Consider the following 25,673-nt stretch of genomic DNA (forward strand, 5'->3'; position numbering starts at 1 on the left):
ATTGGTAAAAAGAACATTTTTTGGATGCATATTTTTGTTGTTGTTTTCTGTTAACTTTGAATATCTAAATTCCTAACCAATCATTTGTCAAAAAATATATAATATTTTTCTATAAAAATCTCATCATCATCATTATTATCAGTTGAAAATAGTTTCCATTCTTATTATCAGTTCAACAAAATTACCGTTTTTGGGAAAGATACGTTAAAGTAAGCGTAAAATGATTATTATAGCAAAGAAATTTCAAAAAAAAATCAACAAAGAAATATTTGATGTGTGTTTGACGAATATTATTTCCTTTTTTGTCAGTTTCCTTTATATATTCTGTGATGTAATTTATTTTGCAAGAAGAGAAAACAAAAATTCTGAATTCATTGTTTCAAAAATTTTTTTCATCTTTCCTTTTTGATTAATATTTGAATATCATATCATTTTATTAGATAACTGATAAAAAGCTTCTAAAATATTTTGATGGTGATCATTATAGTCTGTCATAGAAACATTTCTTTTCCTTTTTTAATATTGTTTTGTTTAAACATTCCTGAAAAAAAACTCCAGTAATTTTGAAAGTAAGAATAATAGACACTTTTTTCTCCCCAGTTCATCGGTGTTTTTTTCATATTCTTTTTGTTTAAGAATTAAACAGCAAAAAGAAAGATGAACATCAATGATATTCAATGTTTTTTTTTATGTGGGCGAATTACATTGTGTATGCCAGCGAAACAACAACAACAACAACAATAAAAATCCAAAGGATTTTAAATAGATAAAAACAAAAAATGTGTTTAAAAAATTCATTTTTTTTTTTGAATATCAAATCATCTTCAGGTTTCTGTAACAATAAACGATATTTAGATGGAAATTTTCAAAAAAAAGAGTGCTTTTCCTGGAAAAAAATTGAAAACGATAGCTTTTTTTTTGTTTCGGTAATTTTATTGTATGTCAACCGTGTTTTTTAAAAAAAAAATCTTCAACGATGAGCGATGAAGATGATGTTTCCAAAATTGAGTATTTTATTTCAATATAAGAAAATGAAATTTCAAATCCTAAGTTTCTCTATTTAATGTTAGGTTGTGGTATGTTTTTTTTTGGTCTGGTTCGTTTATAGCCCAAATAAATTGTCAAATGTCAATCGCTATGCGTCGAAGATTTATTTTTTTCTGGTTTTTCTATCTGATCGGACCAAAAAAAAAACTAAATCTATTTCACTCATCAATTTTCTGTAAGTTCTCATGGTTGGTTCGAAATTAAAGCTAAAAATGATTGATGGATTTTGAACGCCAAAAAAAAACTTTTCCTTCCTTTAGCTCATTCGTCATTGATTGAATGAAAATGATATAGATTTTCCAAAAATTTCATTTTACTACTAACCACACACGCATATACATAATATATTCATAATTCATCATTCGAAATGAAATAGAAAAAAAAATAAATATTTTTTCCCCTTACATTTCCCCTTCAATCGTATTGATATAGTCAGATGTTTTTTTTTGGTTGAGGAGGTTTCCTTATAATTTATTATTAGAAAGAGAAGACATTTTGTGACTGTCATTAAACCATCATCATCATCATCATCATCATTTCTTCTCCCAGTTTTTTTTTCGATGATTATTATTCGTGTTTGTCATGAATCAATGAAAACAACATGAAAATCATAATAATAATTCAATCGATTTCAAGATATATCTGATAAGATGATCATTTCATAGAGATGTTTCAAATGAAATGAATAAGAAATTTGATTTTTTTTTTAGTTTTGTCAATATGTTGGATAGTTTTTTTCATTTCTGTTCTGATGATTGATTTTTTTCTACCACGAAACATTGTCGATTTACTATTTTCAATTGTCATTAAATCATGAATGATTAAAATATTGAAAATATCAAAAGTAATGTCCCAATCAATGATTATAATGAAGGGAGAAAATAAAATTTGAAAAATTTGAAATTATTTTTGTTTGTTTGCAATTTTCGATTTGTTCAATCTGTGTAAATATTGATGAAACACTCTGGAAAAAAAACTCTATTGGACAATAAATGATGGTTATATATGAATTATTTAATTTGTTTGAAAAGTATCAAATTCATTCATATGACTTTGCCTGATGAAATGAAAGTGTGTTTACTATCAGTATATCGATATTCATTCAATAAATGAAGTTTTTGTTTTTGTTTTGATGATAAACATTATCAATCCAGTGAAGTATCCAATATATAACGAAAACAACTCAAATCGAACATCATTAATTCAATTTGATTGATTACAATTTATGAATGTAGATTGTTTTTTTGTTTATTAATCAATCAATCAATCATTTGAAATAATCAAATGAATAAATAAATAATGTTGATAAAATTCCTTTTTTTTCGATAAACTATCATCGGATTGTTTGATTGATTGTTTGTGGTTTTTATTTTACTTGTTCATTTGTGACAATTTAGTTTTTTGTATTTTCTCTTTTTGTTTTTAGAATGAATTTTACATTAAAAAAATCAGGTAATTAATCTGACAATTGATTTATGAATGCATCCTATATGTAGCCTAGCTACCTGACAATCATCATAATTTGAAAGCGACAATTATTAACCCAAGATACCACTGTATTTGATAATGGATTCTATTCTATGTGTGATGTTTGGTTAATGAATTATCTAGTCGAAAAAAAACAGCATTCAAAACAGCAATTAAATTTTTCAACTAAAAAAAGAAATTTATGATGAATTCCATTTCATAAATGTCATTCAAAATATCGACCTTGATAGTTGACAATGATGATGATGAACAAGAAAAATCTGTAAAAAAGAAAAGAAAATTCATTGATTCATAATCATCATAAACATTGCCATCGGCAATGACAAATACCAATTTTTATATATAGACATTTATTTTTTTCACGCGTGATAAAATTCCTATATCTTTGTGTATAGTGATGTTTGTTTCCACGAGATGAAACGAAAAAAGAGAAAACAATTTTTTTTTCATTTTATTAATTTATCAATATTAATCTGAATCTGTTGATTTAATTACAATGTTGATTTTGTCTAATAATTTCTTTATCATGTTTGTTGTTTTATGAAAACCAAACATCAGAACATTGGCCGAATCAGTAATTAAAAACAAAAATTAATGAAGAAGAAGAAGAAGAACAAAAATAACCATTAATTCGTCGATGAGGAAAAAAAAGACGTTTTTTCTTGATTGAATATGATCAAACAACAAAAATTCTGGCAAATGAATTTAGTTTTTAAAAAAAAATATTTTTCTTTTCCCTTATTACATCTATCTACCATTGTTGTTGTTGTCACAATGAGGAAAAAAATGTACGGATTATGAAAATATTTTTTGTTTTCATTACACAATAATAATAATAATGTTCATTATGATCAAAGATAAGCCATTGATCATTATCTTCATTAAATCATTGTTAACTTTTCAAACAAAACAAACAAAGTATTAGGGAACTGTTGTTTCACACAGGTATAAACAACATCGATGTGAATCGCTATGGCAAATAATGGAAAAAAGAAAACAACGACTACAAATCAGATTTTATCAAGAAACAAAAAAAAATTAAATAGAAAAACTTTTCAACTTTTCAATTGTTCAATGTTAATTGCGCAATGTTTTTTTTCTTTTTTCTTTTTTTGTCATTCATTCACATAGTTTACATATTAGATGATAATAATGTCATTTTGATTATCAAAAAAGATCTCCTAGGTCGATTGATTGATTGATTGATGGATTGAATCGAATCGAATCGAATCGAATCGAATCGAATCGATCAATCTTTTCTATTGAACAAAACAAAAAGAAAATGATAAAATTACAATTGATTGATCGTTTCTTTAATTTGATGATTGATTTAATCAAATTTTTTTTCTGTTTTGTTACTGTCGTTTTTTTTCAAATTCATTCACAATAGAATATTGTGGAGTTTTTATCGACCAGAAAAAAAAAACAATGAATAAATATTTGTTTGTATCACGATTTCTCTTTTACAGATCAATGATTCAGTAATTCTCCAGGAAAAAAAATCATAATCAGAATAACAATTTTTAACTGAGCATTTGTTTATTCATGGCCTATATGTGATAGGTCATTCAAAGAAATATGTCTATTTGAACAAACCAAAAAAAAAACAAAAACAAAAAAAAATCGATGTATCTATCCAAATAAATTGATGTGATGCACACATCTCACATTTTTTCTAAATCATATTTATCTTATAAATACATTTCAACAGTCTATGGACAAGTCTGAGTGTTTTCTTTCCATTGTTGTTTGTTTTTATTTGTATATAAGAATATTCTATAGATATATTCTCTTGTGAATCCTTTTTTTTCTGGTATAGATTTCATATCAATTTTTCTTTCTTTCATTCTTTCGATATTTATTATCGGTTGAAAGTTTTTTTTCTATTCTTTCACAAATTGAATATTGTATGCGAAAAAGAAAAATATTCCATATTTTTTTTGTAATCGGAGATAACCAAAAATATAAAGTGATCAATCGTATTTCTGTTTGTTTATAATGTATTTTTCTTTCTTTCTTTCTGTTTGTTACTTTCGTTAATCTTTTTTTTCATTCATTCATTCATTCATTGTTGTGATTCTTGATTGATTTTCTTTTTTTTATTTGCTACATTTCTTCATTTTTGTTTATCATTATTGTTTGTTTATTTGCGTGTTACGTATATATTTTTTTAATATTAAAATAATTTATAGATATCGTTGATATGATTTTCACTAATGACTATGGTAGTATGTTCAATATCTTTAGCGTTTTCTATACGTTTCTTTCGGAATTAATTCTTTTAATTCTCATTATTTTTAGCATTCAAAACAAAATCATTAATGAATGAAAGTATTGTATGGATGTTGGATTAAAAAACTATCCATCGATTAATAGTAGTTATAACAAATGAATGAATGAAAAGATCTTGTTGTTATACTGTTGGATTGTTCAACAAGAATTTTATTCAAAGATTATAATGATAATGATGCGAAAAGGATTTAGCGAGAAAAAAATTGCTCAATATTCATTAGCTCAAGTATAATCCATAGAATGCAAAAAAAAACCGAAAAAGAAAAATTCATTGGATTTTCATTATACACCAAGGGACCATTAGAAAATGAATCTTTTTTTTCGTTTGTTTGTTTGTTCAATTGTCTCACTTCAAACTTACTTGTATTTTTTATTTTCATTCAAATCAATTTTGATTGTTTAGTTTGATCTGATCAATAGTTTGAGCTGTTTGAGTATTCATGCTGTTTTTGTTCAAGTTTAATATTTTCATCTTTTTTGTCTATAAAATCAAATTCTTTTATAATTTGACAGAATTTTAATGATTTCTTTATTTTCGTTGTTGACAAATTTTATTACCATATCATTATTCAATGATGAATAGAGTGTATTATGCAAAATGAAAAACTTTCAATAAAACACACACACACACAGAAACACTTTACACATATAACTTGGTTTAAAACATTTGAAGAAAAAAAAATGAAAAACAATATTCCCGTAGAGAATTGTTTAGTTTTATTGTTTACAACAACAAAGATCAGTGAATGAATGAAATCAAAGTAAAGAAAAAAATTCAAGACTATTAAAATATTCTTTTATTCAGTAAAGATTTAAGAAAGAAAGAAAAAAAAAACACTTTTTTGGATTGAAAATTTGAGCCAAAATCAATTGAATGAATAGAAATTGAAAGAAAAAAAGAAAGAAATTAACAAATTAAATTCAGATGATTATTATCATCTTATGATGATGAATTGACAAATATTTTCAAACGAAAAATACTTTTTCCCATTTATGCTATGCATATTAATAATTCCGGTATGAATGTTGCTATGGATTCTCACATATATTTTATATTTTTTGGCTAAATTCTGGCTGTATAGCATACATACAGTAAGAGTAGTAGAACGATACGGTAATTTCAACGGAAAAAAAATTTGAATTAACGTAATGATGACTATAAGAAACAGAAAACGATCTTGAAAAAATAGAAAAAAATATGTTCGCTGTTCTTTCCCGTTTGTTGTTGAGCAAATTAGTGTTTTTTTTCAGTAATTTTTGTGTATTCTTGCATATCTTTGATGATGATGATGATGATAATTTTGATCATCATAGTGTTTATATCATGATGTTGGCAACAACCTCTGTAATGTAATTCTGGCATCTACAAACTTGTCAATGTCCATAATGTTTTTTTTGTTTCTTTTATCGTTGACAAAAATAAAATAAAAAATTAGAAAAATATATCATCAACATTGTTGTTCTTGTTACCATAATTTATATTGATATAGTTTATATTAAAGTTAATTTCTGTCATTCTTTTCACAGAATTATCGATGTTAAAGATGTTCAATGAATGAATTAATGGATGGTTAAAAACAGCTAAAAGAAAAGAAAAAGATTCTTGTTGTTGTTGTTGTTGTCTTTGATTTGAGCCAAAGAATTCGGTCGCTTTGAACGCAAGAAAAGAAGAATAATCTTGTCTTTTGTATCTGATTCTGATGAATAGAAGAGATAGAGAGAGAGTGAGAGAGAAAGTGATATTATTAGTCACATTGACAATCATCGTCAAATTTTTTTTTTTGTTGCTGTTGTCGTCATATTCTCATCAATTTCGACAATAAAAACAACGTTTTCATTTTTTGAATATTGCAAAAAAAAATGATCAAACGGAGGAAAAAAATATATAGACATTCAATGAATAAATACAATTTATTAGATGTCCATTTAATTTTTGCTTATTTTCGTATATCATCCAAAAAAAATATTATGTATTTTTATCATGATATGTAATTTTTGGATATTTTTGTTGTTGTTGTTGTTGTTGTTTTATTAGTATTTTATTTATCACTGTTGTTATCATCATCATCATCAACATTTTGCTATTCTATATTCTTCGACATTGATGAATATTTTTATATGCCAAAAGTAGAGAAAAAAAACGAAAGAAAAACGTTACTAAAAATATCCATATGGTACCAACAACAACGATCAAACAACGATCGACTGACTGGCTGACTGAGAAAAAGATTCTTCTTCTTCTTCTTCATTGTATATTGCACAAATGAATTCTGTATACGAACTGAATTATTTTGTCTGTGTCTGTATCTGTTTGTATGTTTGCTTTTTTTTCGGTTTGTTTGTTTCAAATATATCTTCTTCTTTTTTTTTCTGCATGTGCAGTAATGATTTGCGAGCGAGACTTAGAATAGATAAATTCGAAAGTAGTTTTTTTTTTGCATTCAAGGTTTTTTTTTTTGGTGTAGATCTATTTCAGGCAATCATTCCAAGTAGTCACACAAGTAATAGTATCAAATCATAATTTGTTTATATCTTTTTAGCCATTTAGATTTAGATTCTTTGCTATAAAAAACTGAATATATCGGTTTTTTCGGTTGACGAATAGCAACAACAACAACAACAAGCTTGTTATGAACAACGATTACAATCCTTTTGGTCGCAGCTAGAATTGAAGTTTTTTTCCCTTAGTTTCCGTTTTTGTAAAGAAAAAATCCCATTTTTCCCATTGTTTTGATTATTATCAGACGAAAAAATTTACTTGTTTCTTGTGTGTGTGGGCTTCAGTTGAATGAATTTTATATAATCAGAATCAGAATCAGAATTTTAGAATGCCACAGGATATATACAACCGAAAATGGAAAAAAAAGCGAATCACAATTTAAGTGAATGCAGAATTGAAAAAAACTTTTTTTTTCAAAAGAAATTGAATGTATGAAATTCAATTTTCAAAACAGAAAAAAAAAATTCATTCACTTTTTTTTTGCATTCATTCATTTAATAGAATGAAAGCAACTAGTCAAATTTGTCGGATGTGCATTTTTTTTTTTGTATGATGAAATAATTCAACGAAACAAGTAAAAAAGTTCAAACAAAAAAAAAAATTCAATTTGGTCCATTTATTTTTTTTTGTTGAGAAGAAATGAATGAAGTTAATGAATTCTAATGATAATTTAGGTTTTTTTACAAAATTAGTGAAACGGAAATTTAAAAAAAATTTTTTCTGAATCCCCAAAGGCCTTATAGTGCAATAATAATCATACAAAAAAGTGTATACATAGACAATATGAATGATTCAGAACTTATTCATATTTGTATCATCATCATCATCATCATCATTTTCTTTATTTTTAGTTTTTTTTGACAAACTTTTTAATTCAATTTTAATTATCATCATCAACAGCAAACTGACTGACTGACTGACTGACTGAATGAATGTCTTATTCATTTAAATTTATTATTATTGTAATTCTGAAAATTAACTTTTATTTTACTTGCATTTTACATGAATAAACGATTGAAATTTTCTAATTCTGACCTGAATTTTGCCGATAGCGTGAAAAAATTTGCTAAACTTTTCCATCATTTAGTTTGGTTTGTTTGTTCATATTGATAAACTGATGAATTCTAAGTAAACTGAATGTTTTTTGAAAATGTTTTCAAGGAAAAAAAAGTGATACCCCTGATGACAAACAAAGTTTTACATGGTTAAGTGAAAATTGTTCCATATGAAATTGACATTTATTTTTTTTTTTTAAATGAAGAATTTTGCTACGCCAAACAAACAATAACCTAATCAATCATTAAACTATTCATATGTGTGTGTGTTTCAAAAGTTTTGACATTTTTTTTTCGTAGATGAATCTTTACAAGATAAGAATGATGGTATTTTTCTTTGAAGAAACAACAACCAACAACAGAATTTACTTGACATTATGGAATCACAAAGAGAGAGAAAGAATTTCATTTTTTAAATAAAATTCACATTTTTTTTTTGGTGAAAATAAATGATACGAATTGAAGAGAAAATAATTAAGTGACACACACACACTGTCAACAACAACATGAATAACAGAATAAAATAAATTTGTAGGCCAAACAAACTGAGCAACATAATATAATTAGATCATAATTATTGTCAACACTGTTGCTGTGTATCTCTTTACATCACATCATGATGAATAGATAGTGTTTGGAATCTATCTCAGTGAATCTGTAAGTGAAAGAGAGAAAGAGAAGGGGGATAAAAATGAAACTTTTCGCATCCGGTAGTAAACAAACCAACCAACTAGAGTCGACTAAAACTTTTTTCATTCATTCATTCATTTTTCTGATCTGTTCATTTTGTTCTGTTGTTGTTGTTGGAAAACAAAACAAAAATAAACTTTTTTTTTCTTTTTCGTTATACTACAGAATTCAATGCTCATTTTCTGTTTGTTTGGTTGGCACTATTGGCACCGATGGCAGAAAAACAAAATTAATTTCATTGAAAAAAGAAACTTTGGTTCCAGAATTTTTTTTTTTGGCAACAACAATACAATAGCAAAACGAAACGAAACAAAAAACTATGAAAAACATTACACTAACATGGTCCAGAAAAGACCGAAATGAATTTCCTCACTTGATTATGGTCGGAGAAAAAAAAACTTTATTTTCACAATTACAATCGGACAATTTCATCAGAATTTGTTTTGAAAAATTTGCATTGCTTTATATATAGTGAAAAGTGAATAATTTTCATTCGGACATTCCAATCAAATTCATTATGTGGAATATATGGGATAATGATGATGATGATGATCAACATCAGTTTGTAATGAAAATACGATTATATTCTTTATTTTTAATTAATTTCATTCTGAAAAATTTTCTCTTTTTCTATCTAATTAATCCATGTGTAAATCCATCATTTTGATTTGAATGATGACATTTGCAATGAGTGAAAAAAAACCGAAAACAAAATTCCGAATAAGAAGATTAATTTCAATGATGATAACAACAATTGTGGTTAAAATATTCAAAAAAAAATATGCCTTTTTTCTGTTTATTTTGATAATTTTGTGGTTGATTTTTTTTTTCCGTTGAAAAAAAGTGGTAATAATTACCAAACAATCGATTCTTGTTGATTGTTTATGGTTATGATGTTAACCTATTCAACTGAAAAACAAAACAAAAACGATGATAAAATTATACTTTTTGCAATAATCGATAAGAATCTATTACGATGATGAAGATGGCATCAGCAGAAAAACAAAAACAAAAACCAAACAAGAAAAAACATTTCAAAATGATAAATTCAATCATTTTATTATCCGTTATATTTGTGTTGAATTATTAATTGTTTGCTTTGTTTATGTTGGCAAAATAATGAAAAAATAAATAAATATCATTGTTGAACGAAAAAAAAGAAACAAACAACAAACAATTTTATTGCTGTAAAATGCTTGTTTTTGGCACATAAATCTCTGCAATTATTACCAAATAATAAATAATTCTTTCTTTTAAACTCCATCATCATTGTTGATGTTGATTTAATAATAATGAAAATGATGGCAACAAATTCATCTTTTTTTACGTATATTTATAATATTTAGTTTGGGATATTTATTACATAATTATTTTATTATCATCATCATCATCATTTTTCATGATCATTATGGAATTTTAAGTACAGAATAATGATCATAGATGGATCTTATGATGATGATGATGATAAATAATAAAACATCCTTTTAATGATGTTCGTAAAACTAAGAAATTTTTTAGATAATAGTGTGAGGATGAATGCAAAAAAACTTTTAGTGATAAAAAGATTTGTCATTTTTTAAAAAAAAAGATAAAGAGGAAAAATTTGAAAGCTAAAATTTCATTATACGAGAAGAAGAATTTGATTTTCTTATTTTCAAAATATAAAAATGATGCGTTGATTTGAAATAAAAATTTGATGATTTTATTCCACCAGATGGATCTACTGAGTTAGAAAATATAATTTTTTTTTCATTTTTTTTCCTGTAACAAATACAGGATACTTTTGTATGGATGAATCAGAAGACCAGAATTTATGGAAAAAACAAAAATTGGATGTTCGACAGAATATATAACATCAACATTGTTTTTAAAAGCAGAAAAAAAAGTTCAAGTTTCTGTAATGGAATCGATGATATTTATTCATATCCATTGGATAAACTTTAAATTTTTTATTTTAAACATATTTTTCCTTGTAAATTTGTCTGCCTGTTTGTTGATTATTAATATTTTTTATAAGGTGAAAATATCAAAAACGTTTCTATGAATTTAGATTTGAAATTTAGATCCAAAATTTCTTCTTTATTGCCATGGAAAATACAAAATAAAATTCTTTCTTTCAATAAAATATCCCATCAACTAATTTCGTTGTCATCATCATTATTCTTGATTCAGAAGAAACAACAAAGAAAAAAATCGGTTAATTAATGAGAAAAGTTTTTTTTTCTTTCTTTTTCGGGTAAACGTCAAAACAGAAACCAAACGAAAAGAAACCAAACGAAAAAAATCATTGTCAGTAAATTAAACAAATAGGCTTTGCTTTTGTTTCACTTAGTTATATAATGGATACTATGATGATGATGATGAAAACAAGAGAAAAAAATTTTCCTTTGAAAATGGATATGATGATATGTATGTATTGACCATCAACAACCGACTAAATGTGACTAAATGTGTATACAGGATTCCATTTGATTGTATGGTTTTTTTTTGTTGTTGTTTTGGATATACATTGATCAGTTTTATGGAGAAAAATTACGTAATTAACAAACCCACACTGATCGACCAAACCAACAAAAACCCGATAGACAGACACTGACACATATATATGAATGAACGAAATTGGCATTTTCATTTCTGTTCGGTTTCCCCATACCCTAGATATTTTTTTTTTTTTGGTAATTTGTTACATGGAACAAGGTTTTTTTTCGTGTCTTCTTTCTAATAATCGCATGAAATAAAGCAGAATATTTTGGTTTGGTTAATTTTGGCTTTTTTTTCTCGGTCGACAAATATTTTGTATGAAATAAAAATGGTATACAATTTATGTTTCTATCGTAACCAGAGAAACAAACAGAAAAAAATATGAAAATTTCCACGGAATTGTTACCGTCAAATTTTCTTTTCAATTTTGTTGAAAAATACGTTAACCCTCGTAAAATTTTGTTTTTGGTTTGGTGGTTTGAAATAAATATTCTCGTTTCAGTTTTTAGTCATTAATTGGATAAAAGATTTGTTCATTTGTTTTTGTTTTTTTAACACCTAGTTTGCATAGCATGTTTTTCCTGATAGGGGGTTCACACTAGCAGCAATGTGAATGAAATATTTCAAATGCAATATTTCAGTCCATAAGGCTGAAATGTAGTGAAATATTGCATTTGAAATATTTCATTCACATTGCTGCTAGTGTGAAACCCCTATGAAAGAAATTTCCATTTTTTCAAATTATTTGATGCTTTTTTTCTCCCTTGCAAGTTCCCAAAATAAATCCATATCTTTTTCTATTTTTGGTTTAATTAAAATATGATTTTTCGTTATTTTTTTCAATAATTCATTTGGGATTCGATTAATCAAATTCATTTCATCTTTTTTTGTCATTTTTTTTGAAACTAAAAATCCACCTTCAAGTTTATGGGGAAAAACCAACAAAAATAAACTTTAAAAACAAAAGTTTTTCACTTTGTTTTACGGTTTCTATAGGACAACAAAAACAACAACAACAAGAAATCGAAGCAAGCAATTATTAATCCCTCAAATCCCGAATAAATTGGTATTGAAGATAGGGAAAAAAAAGATTTTCTTGTTTGTTTGTTTTGTTTTGTTCACTGTCAAAATTGAAACCAACATTTTTCATTATTATTATTATTATTACAGGAAGTTTGAGATTTATTCAAGAGAAAATCCTAATATATTCAATGTGAATATTCATGTGATGATATAAATGAAATGAAAAATGAATGAAAAAATCGAAAGGAAACAAACAAAAATGACAGAATTTAATTGAACAAAAATGAAAATTTATCACCATCGATCAGGTGAATGAATGAATGAATGTTTTTTTTCAATTATTTTTTGTTTCGTATACAGGGCGTTTGATAAGTCCCTGATGAGTTTTTTTTCGATCTCATTCAAAAACTATAAGGATATAAGATATGATGTTTATGATGAATTTATAGGGAATTTATTAAGGTTTTTTTGAGTTATCATCAAAATTTTCCATCAATGATACTTTTGATGAAAAACGATTTTTTCCGAATCAATGTCTAAAATTTTCATCAACGCAATGGCATTTTCTCTATGGAGGCATAGCCATACTTTCCAATGGAGAGTATGCTATGATCGCGTTCGAATTTCTGTTATGTTGTTGAGCTAAGTGAAAATTGTGTTGAATGACCAAAATTGTGATTTTTTCTGAATTCATGGATCATCCCGAAGAATCATAACTTGGAAAATCAAAATTACCAACTTAACAAAAAAAAAAAAAAAAATTATCAATACCATATTATCGTCATCCATTTTTTAAAGTAATCTTGTCATTGTTGTTTTATTGTCGTTATCATATCATTGTTATTTTTTGTTATAACCATATCATTGTTATCCCCTTCTTCATTATTCATATTTTAATTTTTATAAGAAAAAGTTTCTTAAACCGATCGGTCTGATTCTTCTGGTCATGTTAGGTTAGTAATTTGGATTTGTCAAGTGATGATTCTTCTGGATTCTGTTGAATGACCAAAATTCTGATTTTTTCTGAATTCATGAATCATAACTTGGAAAATCAAAATTATCAACTTAACCTAACCAGGATCATCACTTGGCAAAGTCAAATCACTAACCTTTACAAATCATTATTTGACATATCCCAATTGACTGACCTAAAATGACCAGAATCATTTGAACAAACTCAAATTACTAACCTAACCTGTCGGGAATCATCACTTGGTAATTCTATCAATGTTTAAAATTTTCATCAAGGTAATGGCATTTTCTCTATGGAGGCAATAGCCATACATTAGCACAACTCCAATGTGTGCTAAATTGTTAAGCAAAGTGAGAATTATTTTGAATGTGCAAAACTTCAATTTTTTCTGAATCGGTCAAACATCCAGAAGAATCATCACTTGACAAATCCAAATTATTTAAAACAACAATCTAACCATCTACCACAGAATGGTATCAATTAAGCAAGCAAAAGATTCTTTGGCTCGAAAGCAAACACCGACCGGTTTACGAACATTTTCTTATAAAAATTAAAATATGAATAATGAAGAAGGGGATAACAATAATATGATAATAAGAAAAAGATAACAATGATATGGTTATAACAAAAAATAACAATGATATGATAACGACAATAAAACAACAATGACAAGATTACTTTAAAAAATGAATGACGATAATATGGTATTGATAATTTTTTTTTTTTTTTTTGTTAAGTTGGTAATTTTGATTTTCCAAGTTATGATTCTTCGGGATGATCCATGAATTCAGAAAAAATCACAATTTTGGTCATTCAACACAATTTTCACTTAGCTCAACAACATAACAGAAATTCGAACGCGATCATAGCATACTCTCCATTGGAAAGTATGGCTATGCCTCCATAGAGAAAATGCCATTGCGTTGATGAAAATTTTAGACATTGATTCGGAAAAAATCGTTTTTCATCAAAAGTATCATTGATGGAAAATTTTGATGATAACTCAAAAAAACCTTAATAAATTCCCTATAAATTCATCATAAACATCATATCTTATATCCTTATAGTTTTTGAATGAGATCGAAAAAAAAACTCATCAGGGACTTATCAAACGCCCTGTAGTTTTCGTAAACTGAATTCCCAATTCACATTTTTTTTCATCCATTTCAAAAAAATAAATCATAATATTTTCCCATATTGGCTTCATATACAAACATCCAAACAAAGCTGTAAAAGATAAAAGCAAAAGAAAAAACTCTTTTTGCCATTTGCCATTTTGCCATTCATACTACAACATGGTATTAAATAATTATCATTATTATTTGTCTTTGTTGTCGATTCTTTTTTGGGATATTTTAGTGGGCTGTTTGATAGTTAGTTGGTCGTTGTTGTCGTAACGCTTAGTTTTGTTTTTGTTTTTTTTTTGGTTGTTTTGTTGCCTGGGTAGCATTAGTTTTGAATTTTTCTTTTTTTCGCTAAATATATGTATACGGTTCATAAAACACTATCCATCCTAAATGCCAACTATTGAAACATCAATATCTATTTTCAAAGTCAAAAAAATAACAAAATAACCTAACTGAATGAAAATAAATTACGTCTGATTCCTCATTTTCATTCATTCATCCATTCATTCATTTCATTTCATTCCATTTCAACCCACCAATCGATCTGTCGATCGATTTTTTATCATTAACTTTTTTTTTGTTTTGGTTCACTTATTCAACTTTCATTTTTATTTGCGAAAATGAAAATTCTTTTTCAGTTATTTTTTCGGGTTAGTTGATCGGTTTTCAAGCTTTCATATCTTTTTTTTGGATGATGATGATATTCTATACTATCAGGATTCATAACAAATATGATGAGGATGATGATGATGAAAAGAAAATCTTTTTTTTTCTTTCTTTCTTGTAAATTGATCTTAAATAACTTATATTCTTTATTTATTTATTTATTTACAAAGTTTTTGTTTTCAGTATTCAATCGATCATTTAGGCAACGAAACTTTGTTTTTTTTTTGTTTACTTCTTTTTAGTTGGCTTCTTTATTCATCAGTTTGTTTCTTCATTGAACGTCATTTTTAATTCAATTAGCAAGACAACAAATGACGTTCATTTGTTTGTTGATATCGTTGATGATGATATTGCTAATCATATTTGACGAATAAAGAAATGTTGAAAAAAAATGCTGAAATAATTCGTCGTTATTGTTTTCAAGATAGTTTTGTCATTCTTTCGTTTGTTGACGACACCCACGCAATATAGCATCCCATTTTCAATATTTTTTTTTCTTCTCTAGAATCGGATTTTATTTCAAATCAATTTCTTTCTTTCTCTCCATCTTTCTGCTTTGATTGTTTTCAATAAATTTCTTTCTTTCTTCAATCGTATAATGATGATGATAGCTTTTGTTTTTCATACAAAAAAAATGCATCCAAACAATATATTTCCACCAAATCGAAAACGAAAATATTATTCGGGGCGTTATTAGTTACATAGGATTTTCTTTTCTCTTCATGTCATTATGAATTGAATGTTTGCTTTGTTTTTTGCAAAAAACTGTCATCAAAATATGATAATAACCAATATAGAATTATATAATAATAAGTAAAAAAAAAAAAGATTCTCAGGTTTTAAGATTTATTTGCAAATTCTGGTTTGTTTTTTTATGTAGATTTTTTTCTTCTTAGTTATAATTTATAAATAAGAAATGTATAAAACTGTGAAAACCAAAAAAAAAATCCTCATTATTATAACAATAAGCTACATTAGATCTTCAATTTCTAAATTGAAATTAATGAAGAATTATAAACACACACACACACACACACACACACACCATATAACCAAAAAAGCATTACAACATACAAACCATTTCCATTATGTTTTTTTTTTTAAATTCCGATTGGCATCCATTGTAAAGGACAAACATACAAACACACAAACACACAATGTCAATAACATTACTACTTTTTTTGTTTGAATATTTTAAACAAAATGGAAATTTTGGAAGAAAAAAAACTACTTCCCACATTCATTGTAAGTCTTTATGTATGCAGACAGTGTGTGTGTAGAGTTCTTAAAAAATTAAAAACAAGATTTTTCTGTTTTTTGGTACCCCCAAACATACATTACATTAGTTTTACGAAAAAAAAACTGAATTACAAAAAGGAAAAGAAAAGATAAAGAGCTATTTGCATGGAAATTTTTAACTGCATTTTCTCTCTTTCTCTATGTAGTTTCAATTTGCCTATAAAATGCATACTTGACGATGAATAAAATTTCCTTCCGTTTTTTTTTATCAAATATGATATTGTTTTTTAACATGATGATAAGAAAATGGAATGAAACATTTTTTTCAAGTAACTACAACAAATAACAGGGCAATTCGATAAAGACCTGAACACTGTGTGTGTGTGTTTTAGACCAAAACAAAAAAAAAGCAAAACAAAAACGAAAAAATAAAGAAAATTCTTTCAATTCAATTTGAATATTTTATTTTTATCATTTTTGATCATAAAAAAACAAGCGAGGTTTTCATTTTTCTCCACTCTCTCTCTCTCTCTCTCTTTCACTAACTTGATTCCAAAGAATTTGATTTCCAAAAAAAAAAATTCTCTTTGAAATTCTTTGAAATCCAACAAACAAAACAAAAAAAACAACAATCATTGATTTTAACGATTACAACAATTGAATAAAATAAGCGATTCTTTAGTATTCTACAGTATAGAAATCGACGCATAATCATTTATTACATTTCTTGATTTCTTTTTTTTTCATTTTGGAAAATGAATTTCATTACAAAAAAAAAAAACAAAAAGCAAAACTATAATAACTGTATTGTATATGTCAAAGGCTTTTTTTTGGCCGGAATGTTTTCTTTTTCATTGTGCCAACCCAATTCAAAACAAGAAAAAAAACATTCATCAATCATTTATTCAATGATGAACAACAACAACGAAGAAGAAATCTTTTGATGATGGCATTCTATTAATTTTTGTCGTTGTTTTCGGTTGTTGTATCATTGATTCATTGATTTGCTTTCGACTGTGACTAATTTTTGTTTTGTTTTGTTTTCACTTCATTCACTTAGCATTTGATTTTCTATTTAGTTATATAAGAAGAAAAGAAAGAATGAGAAAAATGATTTTCACAGCGAATGTAAATTCATTGAATTATCCATTGTCATTGTCGTTTTAAGCATTCGAGTGGAAACAAACCAAAAAACAAACAAACAAACAAACAGAAAGAAATCCAAGGAAATAACACAGTGTTGTTTCGAAACCCCCCCCCAAAAAAAAAAAGATTTCAATAAAGACCGATATGATAATGATGTTTGTATGGAATGTTTGTAAGAAAAATCAAATTATTATATTTTTTTTTCTTTGGTTGTAATTCTTATTTGCATGTTTCTTTCTGTATTGGATTAATCCGTTTCTCAGGTTATGCAAATGAGATTTTTTTTTGATGAAAATAAATCTCATTCCCAGTTGATTTTCTGGTTAGATTAATGTTGAAATAATTTGTTTTTTGTTTCTTCAAAATGTTCCCTTCAATGTTAGCTTCACTGCCATTATTCGTTACAATTTTTTTTTTGGAATTTTTTGTTGTTGTTGATGGGATGTCTATTACAGCTCATGTCATCATCCTTGAATCTGTTTTGACTGTTTTTTTCCGGTTATTTTTTTCCACTGAGTATCAAATTTGATTCTATTGTTGTTGTTGTTGTTTTATTTTGTTCAACCGGATGGTTTTTCCAAAGATGATATTTCTTGGTAAATTTTTTTTTCATTTTGATGTTTGATGTTGACAGTCGACCGAAGAAATAGAAAAGAAGAAAATGGAAAATGTTTCTCAAGAACCTGAAGATATAAAGTAAAAGAAAAAATCTTTACAAACAAAGTCCCAGAATTCTTCGTTCTGGACCTTTCCAAGTGGCGAAATAAATCAAGCGAATGAAGTACAAACTGATAACTTGACTTTTTTTAAACAACAGAAACAAAAAAATCAGTTAAAAATAAAGAAAATCAACTTTTTTCTGGTTGTTTTAAGTAACACTGTGTAATCACTGTTGCAATTCTTATCTTGTATTTTTTGTTGTTGTTGTTGTTCTTAACATCATTTAAAGATCAAAAAAAAAAAGACAAACAATGATTTCAGCCATATGCCTATGCCATTTCAAATGATAAAAGCAAAAAATGAAAATTTTACTTTTTTTGCAATTTCGTGACAGACGAAAAAAAAGCCTTGAAGCATTTCTGTCATCAAAGAATCTTTTTCCCTTGCTATTTTTTGACTGTTCACTTTGACTCTATTTCAATTTCATTTTTTTTTACTTTAAAATTCAAAATTTTCAAAGAAAAATAATTAATACAGCTGACACCATGATATGCAATAGAGAAAATGCAATGTTTTTGTTTCCATTTCCGAAAAACTTTGACATTTTTCTTCCAAGCAGCTTCAACGTTATTGTTGGTTCATACTGTTATTCTTTTTTTTCACTCGTTTATCGATTTGTTTGCGATTAAATTGGCTTTGTTTTGTTTTTTTTTGTCAAAACAAAGAATCGAAAATAAAGTTTCCACTACCGTTTACGTTACGATTCTTTCTTTTTTTTTGTTAATAGAAATTGTAAACATCTTCATCAACAGTAACAAAAACAAAACAGTTAGTTAGTTAGTTTTATTTGTTTAGTTTCGTCTCATTTGACATGAAAACTAAAAAATAAAAAAATAAACGAAACAAATGGGAAAATGAAAATTGAAAATGGAACAGCTTGAATCAACCAACAACAACAACAACAAAAAAAGTTTATAAAAGTCGAAAAGTGGGTGATAACCAAAGAAAAAAAAAGTGGAAAAAAATTCCATCAAAATCAATAAACCAGATGGAAATTTTTTTTTTTGTTTTCGTTGGACAACATTATCGATGACATTAAAACTAAAACAAAAAAAAAAGTTTTCGATCAAATACTTCACAACCGAATACAATCAACGTCATTTTCATTGAGAATTATCCATTGAAAAAAAATTCATTAAAAAAATCAGGTTTTTTTAAAAACAAAAATGATGTATTCTGGGAAAAACGTTATCATCATCATCATTACGCAATCTGTTTTGTAAAGTTTTGTTTATGACATAATTTTTTTACCGGTTATAATCAGGATAACAACAGCAAAATGAACATATAAATTTTTTCAGTTTAACATATTTTTTTTTGTTGTAATGAATAGAAATAAATTATTAAATTTCCGCTTCAGGACATTTACTATTATATAGTAATTCTGGTTGGTTGTTGTGGTTTTTCTGTTGTCGTTGTTGTAAATGTTGATTATAATTTTCTGAAGAAGAAAAAGAAAATTATTGTTAAAAACCTTGACAAGAAACAAGAAAAACACAACCAAAAACTAATCAATTCTGTTCTGTTCTGTTATAAATGACTATAGTTGATATTCCTTGTTTAACCTTGTTTTTTTTGTTTTATCTTACAAGTATTTCTCTATAGTATGATTTCATATCATTCATATGTTCTTGGTATGTTCCGGCAGATTCGTTTTTTTCTGTTTTGTTTTTTGTTTTTTTTCTCGGTACAGGATTTCCTTCATATACGATAGGAAACGAAACAAAAAAAACGTTGCCGAATCAAACACACACGCACATAAAAACATAAATGGGTAATCATTAAATGATTTTTTTTTTTGGGATTCTTTTGAAAGAAAAGAGTAATATTCCAGATTCCATTTGTCATACAATAAAATAATACAAGAAGTAAATTGAAATCTTTCTTTTGATTAGACAATAAGAATTACATACATAATCTTTGACTTTTATTCATAGTTTCAAGGTTATTTCCTTGTATACACACACACACAAGAAAATCATCAAACCAGAATCAGATGTTGTTGTTGTTGTTGTTGTGGTTTATTCATGAATATGGGTGTATATCAAAATCAATTCAACAAGCATAACCCATTCACAAATCAATAAGCTACTTTTTTCCATTATTCGACCAATTATTATCTTTTATGTCAAAAAATTTTTTTTTCTGGCTTGTTATTTGTTACAGAAAAAATGTAGCAAAAATTATCGTTAACAAGATTTTTCTCTCTCTGTGTTTTGATTTGTTTGTCATTATTATTATTTTTTTTTTTGTTATTTTTTCATTATTATTTTCGATTCATTCGACTACTCCTCCCACACATATACACACAATAGAATCGTATGATTTTTTTTTTGTATTTTGGCTTTTGGGTTTTGTCCTGAATAGTCTTTGTTGATTAGAAAAAGTACACACACACATCGTTTGATTATTGCGTTTCGAAAAAAATCATTATTATTGTTCTTTGTTTGGGAAAAATTCTGTCTCTCACTCACTCTCTTGCTTAGCTATTTTATTCTACAGTTTGCGTGTTTTGTTGTCTAAAGCCATTTTTCTGATCTAATTTCTACCAAGTCAATTTTATCTTTCGGTTTTTTTCTTTTTTTCTTCAAGGTTTCTTTTGGATATATTTTCAATATTAGCTGGACAGATTTGTATCCATTTTTCTTTTTTTCTTGATGTTCTAGTGATTAATGTTGTCCAAATACATTATAATCATCATCATCATCATTATCATTTTGAATCTTGTTTTTCTAGATCTGTATCATGATATCTAGTTTATCTTGTTTTTTTTCATTCGCAAAAACAAAGATATAATAATAATAATAATAATGGATACAATCTCGTTACATTCTTCTTGTTACTCATTATTTTCTGTTTCTGGCTAAGATTAGTAGACGATCGTGTCCGATTTGTGTTTTATTCTTCTTCTTCTTGTTTCATTATATCATTTCATTGAATGTTCCCAGCAAAAAAGAAGAAATATTACCAGAATATTATACAAACTAAACCAAAGAATCTAATAAGAAAAAACTTATTCAACATTTTTTTTAGACCCAAAAAAATATATCTTGGACTAACATTGAAACTTATTAGTTATTATTGTTGTTGTTGTTGTTGTTGATTCACAAGAAAAAAATCAATCATAAAATTGTCTCATTCATTTACTTTTTGTCGTTTGTTTTGTTTTGTTTTGTTTGTTTGGTTCATATTTATCCTCGAAATATAACTTTTTTTATTTGTAACTTTTATTATTGAGTGAATTGATTGTTGTTATTATGATTGTCCAGAACAAACGAAAAGTGATGGCCAAAAAAAAAAAAAAAAAAATAGAGGATATTAGAAAAGCCCCAAAAACCAACTACTTTGTTATGAAAATTGATGTACAAAAAAAAAAACAAGAAACATTGAATTGACTTTTTTTTCTGTTTTATTTGAAGTGAAAATGTCTTTGTGTTTGGTTGGTTGATACCACCATTAAGATCATTTTTATATATGATATATATTTTTTTCGGGTAACTATCACTGCTGTTTGTGTGTCTGATTTTTGTCATTCATCTTCTTCTTCTTATTATTATTTTCATTATTATTATTATAAGAATAACCAATCAAAAGCAAAAAGAAAAGAAAAGAAAAAGAAAACCACACTGTTAAAAATGGTATGACTTTATAAGTTCATAAAGTGGAAGTGTGGACTTATAAGTTCACATTAGACCAAGTGAACATATAAACTCACTTTAAGGAATTGTGAGCTTATAACTTCACTTTAAGGAATTGTGAGCTTATAAGTCCACACTTCCACTTTATGAACTTATAACTTCACTTTAAGGAATTGTGAGCTTATAAACTCATACGAGAACGTTGTGAGTTTATAACTTCATACGAGAAAAAATGTGAGGTTTTTAAAATAAAAATAAAAACCCCTATACGCAAGCGTTTTTTTTTTTATTAAAAAAATCTTGATGCGCAAGTGAAATTAAATTAAATTATTGAAGTTTTTAATTATTTTTCATTTAAAGATATATTATTAATTATTATAATTATTAAACAAGGCTAATAGAAATTTATCAATAGAAATCGGCTCAGGAACATGAAAAGAGAACCCGACTTGGTTTTCATTGTTCGATCCATCTTTATAGATTATGACCTCGTGATCAAATGGACAAATAAAGTAAATTAGAATCTTTGCATTCATTCGACACTTGTCGGCATTGAAGTTGAGACAGATAGCAATCGAACATCCCCAACATAAATGTCATTCTTTCTCAATCTTAGCTTGATTCGGTGTTATTGTAGGTAGTGATAAAAAATACTTAAAACAAAACCAATGAGATTAGGAAAAACATGGAACAAGTTAGACATAAACAACAATCATATTCAATGAGCAAACCTGATAACCAAACTTTGTAAACGAACCACACTTAACAAAAATAATGAATAACAACTAATCGAACAGTAGTTTAAATAATCAAAACAGAACCCTAACAGCTAATTTCAATTATGAGGGCGCTCGTCGCCTCCACATGAATTCAAAATTTTTCAAAAAATTTTCCAAGTCCAAAAATCCAATTTTTTTTGAGTTTGTAATTTGAAAAATAAAATAAAATCAAAATTGTGATTTTATAACTTCACTTTAAGGAATTGTGAACTTATAAACTCATACGAAAAACGTTGTGAGTTTGTAATTTGAAAAAATAAAATAAAATCAAAATTGTGATTTTATAACTTCACTTTAAGGAATTGTGAACTTATAAACTCATACGAAAAACGTTGTGAGTTTGTAATTTGAAAAAATAAAATAAAATCAAAATTGTGATTTTATAACTTCACTTTAAGGAATTGTGAACTTATAAACTCATACGAAAAACGTTGTGAGTTTGTAATTTGAAAAAATAAAATAAAATCCAAAATTGTGATTTTTTAACTTCACTTTAAGGAATTGTGAGCTTATAAACTCATACGAAAAACGTTATGAGTTTATAACTTCATACGAAAAACCATGTGAGTTTATAACTCCATTCATAAAACATTATGAGTTTTTAATTTTAAAAAATAAAATTAAATCCAAAATTAGAATTTTTAAAGTCATACGAAAAACGTTGTGATTTTATAACTCCATACGAAAAACGTTGTGAGTTTATAACTTCATACGAGAAACCATGTGAGATTATAAGTCCATTCGAAAAACATTATGAGTTTTTAATTACAAATAAAATCCAAAATTCGAATTTTTAAACTCATACGAAAAACGTTGTGATTTTATAACTCCATACGAGAAATAATGTGAGTTTATAATTTCATACAAGAAAAAATGTGAACTTATAAGTCCACACTTCCACTTTATGAACTTATAAAGTCATACCATTTTTAACAGTGCAGAATAAAGTGAAAACTGACATTTTTTTTTCTTTTATTTAGTAGTTGACAGGCCAAGAAAGACCCGAGAAAAGAAGCTCAAGAACCCGTTATACACACAATATACACACAAGTATTTGATCCAATCTTTTTTTGTTATTATTTCAAGTTGCAATTACTCATGATCCATAAATATTATTTTCAAAATTCTTTTGTTGTTGTTGATGAAAAATGGATTGCGCATGTTCTATTCGAATGAAAATCAGTGAATTCTATTGTATTCTATTGTTCCATTATGTGTCAAATAACAATAACATTATCTATGAAAGGTATATTGGAATACTGAGCACGTTGCTCAACGAATATTACAACAAACAAACAAACAAACAACTTTCATCAATTCTCGTTCGATAATCGATTTAAAAAAAACGTTCGATTATTATGGTAAGAAATTTACGACCTTTAAGAAATAAATTCCACTAAATTCTTGTTTTCTAACTTTTTTTTCAATTTTCTTTTTCTTCAAAAGAAAAGAAAAAAATTCAGCTGTCATCAGTTTAACAAACAACAACAGTAACTTTAGTGCAAAAAAACAACATAAAAACGAATATAAACCAAATTCAATTTGTAACTCAGAATTTTTTTTTGCAATTATGATCACGATGATGATGATGATGACAGGCGTATAAATGTTGTGAAATTTTTCAATTTCTTTCGTTTAAAAAAAAATTCGAATGATAAAAACAACAAAAACATTCGATTTGATTCGTATTTCGAATCAAAAAAAAAAAATAAAACAACATGTAATTTAACACTAACCTAAAATATGACAAGAATAAAATTCCTGATCATTATCATCATCAACCTGGTTCTATTGATTTTTTTGACTTTTTCTTTTATATATTCTAATTTTCGCTTTTTTTTCTGTTATTTTATCGATTCTGTGCTTTTTGTCATCAGCAACAGCAACAAAAAAAAACCGTAAAAATCGATCTGTCATTTGTCAGTTATGATCGTTATATCCTGTTATCTAAATAGGAAAAATGAACTATTTTTTTGAAGGCCATCCATTCATTCTTTATATGGCTGATAATTAAATTCACTTTAACTCCAGAATTAATCTTTACTATCATGAGTTTTTTTCTTGAAAAAAAAATTCAATTTTTTCTTGTGAAGCAAACTCAGAATTCAACAACAACAAAAAAAAAGGTTTACAGGGATTATTTATTATCTTGATCATCATATTCGGCATCTGAATTTCTCTTTTTTTTCATGGTTATTGAAATAAGTAATCGATTTTTTTTTTGCCGCATGATCGAATTGAAATTTTGTTTTCCATTTTTTTTTCTTTCAAAAAAATATTCTTAGACCGCATAAAAACTCGATTACAAAAGAAAATTCTATTTTTCAAATTCTTGGACAATTCGCTTTAAATTCTGTTTGACAAAAAAAAACTTTTCGACCATTAAAGTTTTTATTATTCGAGAATCATTTTGTTGTTGTTGTTGTTGTATGAAGAAATAACCTTGATTCTTGAATTACAAAAAAAAAATTTTCAATAGAAAAAAAGAAACGACTACTGCTGCTTGAAATAAATGACTGTAAACTAAGAAGATTTTATTTTTCATTTTTGATAAATTGCTTTGGATTTATTTTCTATTTGTTTGTTTTTTGTTGTTTTGTTTTGGGTCAGGATCAAATGATTCATTTTTCATTTTTGTTATTATTTTCGACTTTTGTTGTTGTTGTTGTTGTTTACTGGCCGATATATCAATTAACCAAGTAGATGTAGTGGATTTTTCAATTGTCATAAGTGAATCATTTGATCGATTTTATAAAGAAAAAAAATGAAATAACTACTTATGAGATTTGATTTGAAATTCTGAAGTTTT

The 25,673-nt window shown here is 26.3% G+C and overlaps 2 long non-coding RNA genes across 4 annotated transcripts; one reads left to right on the forward strand and one right to left on the reverse strand.

Moving 5' to 3' along the window:
• Positions 1-21,599: 21,599 nt before the first annotated feature.
• Positions 21,600-25,287, forward strand: LOC142644986 (uncharacterized). 3 transcript variants are annotated; one of them, XR_012846193.1, is made up of 4 exons: positions 21,600-21,941; positions 23,845-23,914; positions 24,048-24,225; positions 24,311-25,287. It is a non-coding gene; the product is annotated as an uncharacterized LOC142644986 (long non-coding RNA). The 3 variants fall into 3 exon arrangements; XR_012846192.1 differs by having other exon boundaries at positions 21,600-21,960; positions 23,845-24,225; XR_012846191.1 differs by having other exon boundaries at positions 23,845-24,225.
• Positions 22,403-22,967, reverse strand: LOC142644990 (uncharacterized). Its single transcript, XR_012846194.1, has 2 exons — positions 22,817-22,967; positions 22,403-22,738 (listed from the first exon to the last, which is right to left on the reverse strand). It is a non-coding gene; the product is annotated as an uncharacterized LOC142644990 (long non-coding RNA).
• Positions 25,288-25,673: the final 386 nt, after the last annotated feature.

The sequence above is a fragment of the Dermatophagoides pteronyssinus genome, unplaced genomic scaffold (genome assembly GCF_027571235.1).
Source record: "Dermatophagoides pteronyssinus isolate colony J.1.1.1.1 unplaced genomic scaffold, Derpt_VIB-CSIC_2022.12 sq0001, whole genome shotgun sequence".
Classification (NCBI taxonomy): Eukaryota; Metazoa; Arthropoda; class Arachnida; order Sarcoptiformes; family Pyroglyphidae; genus Dermatophagoides; species Dermatophagoides pteronyssinus.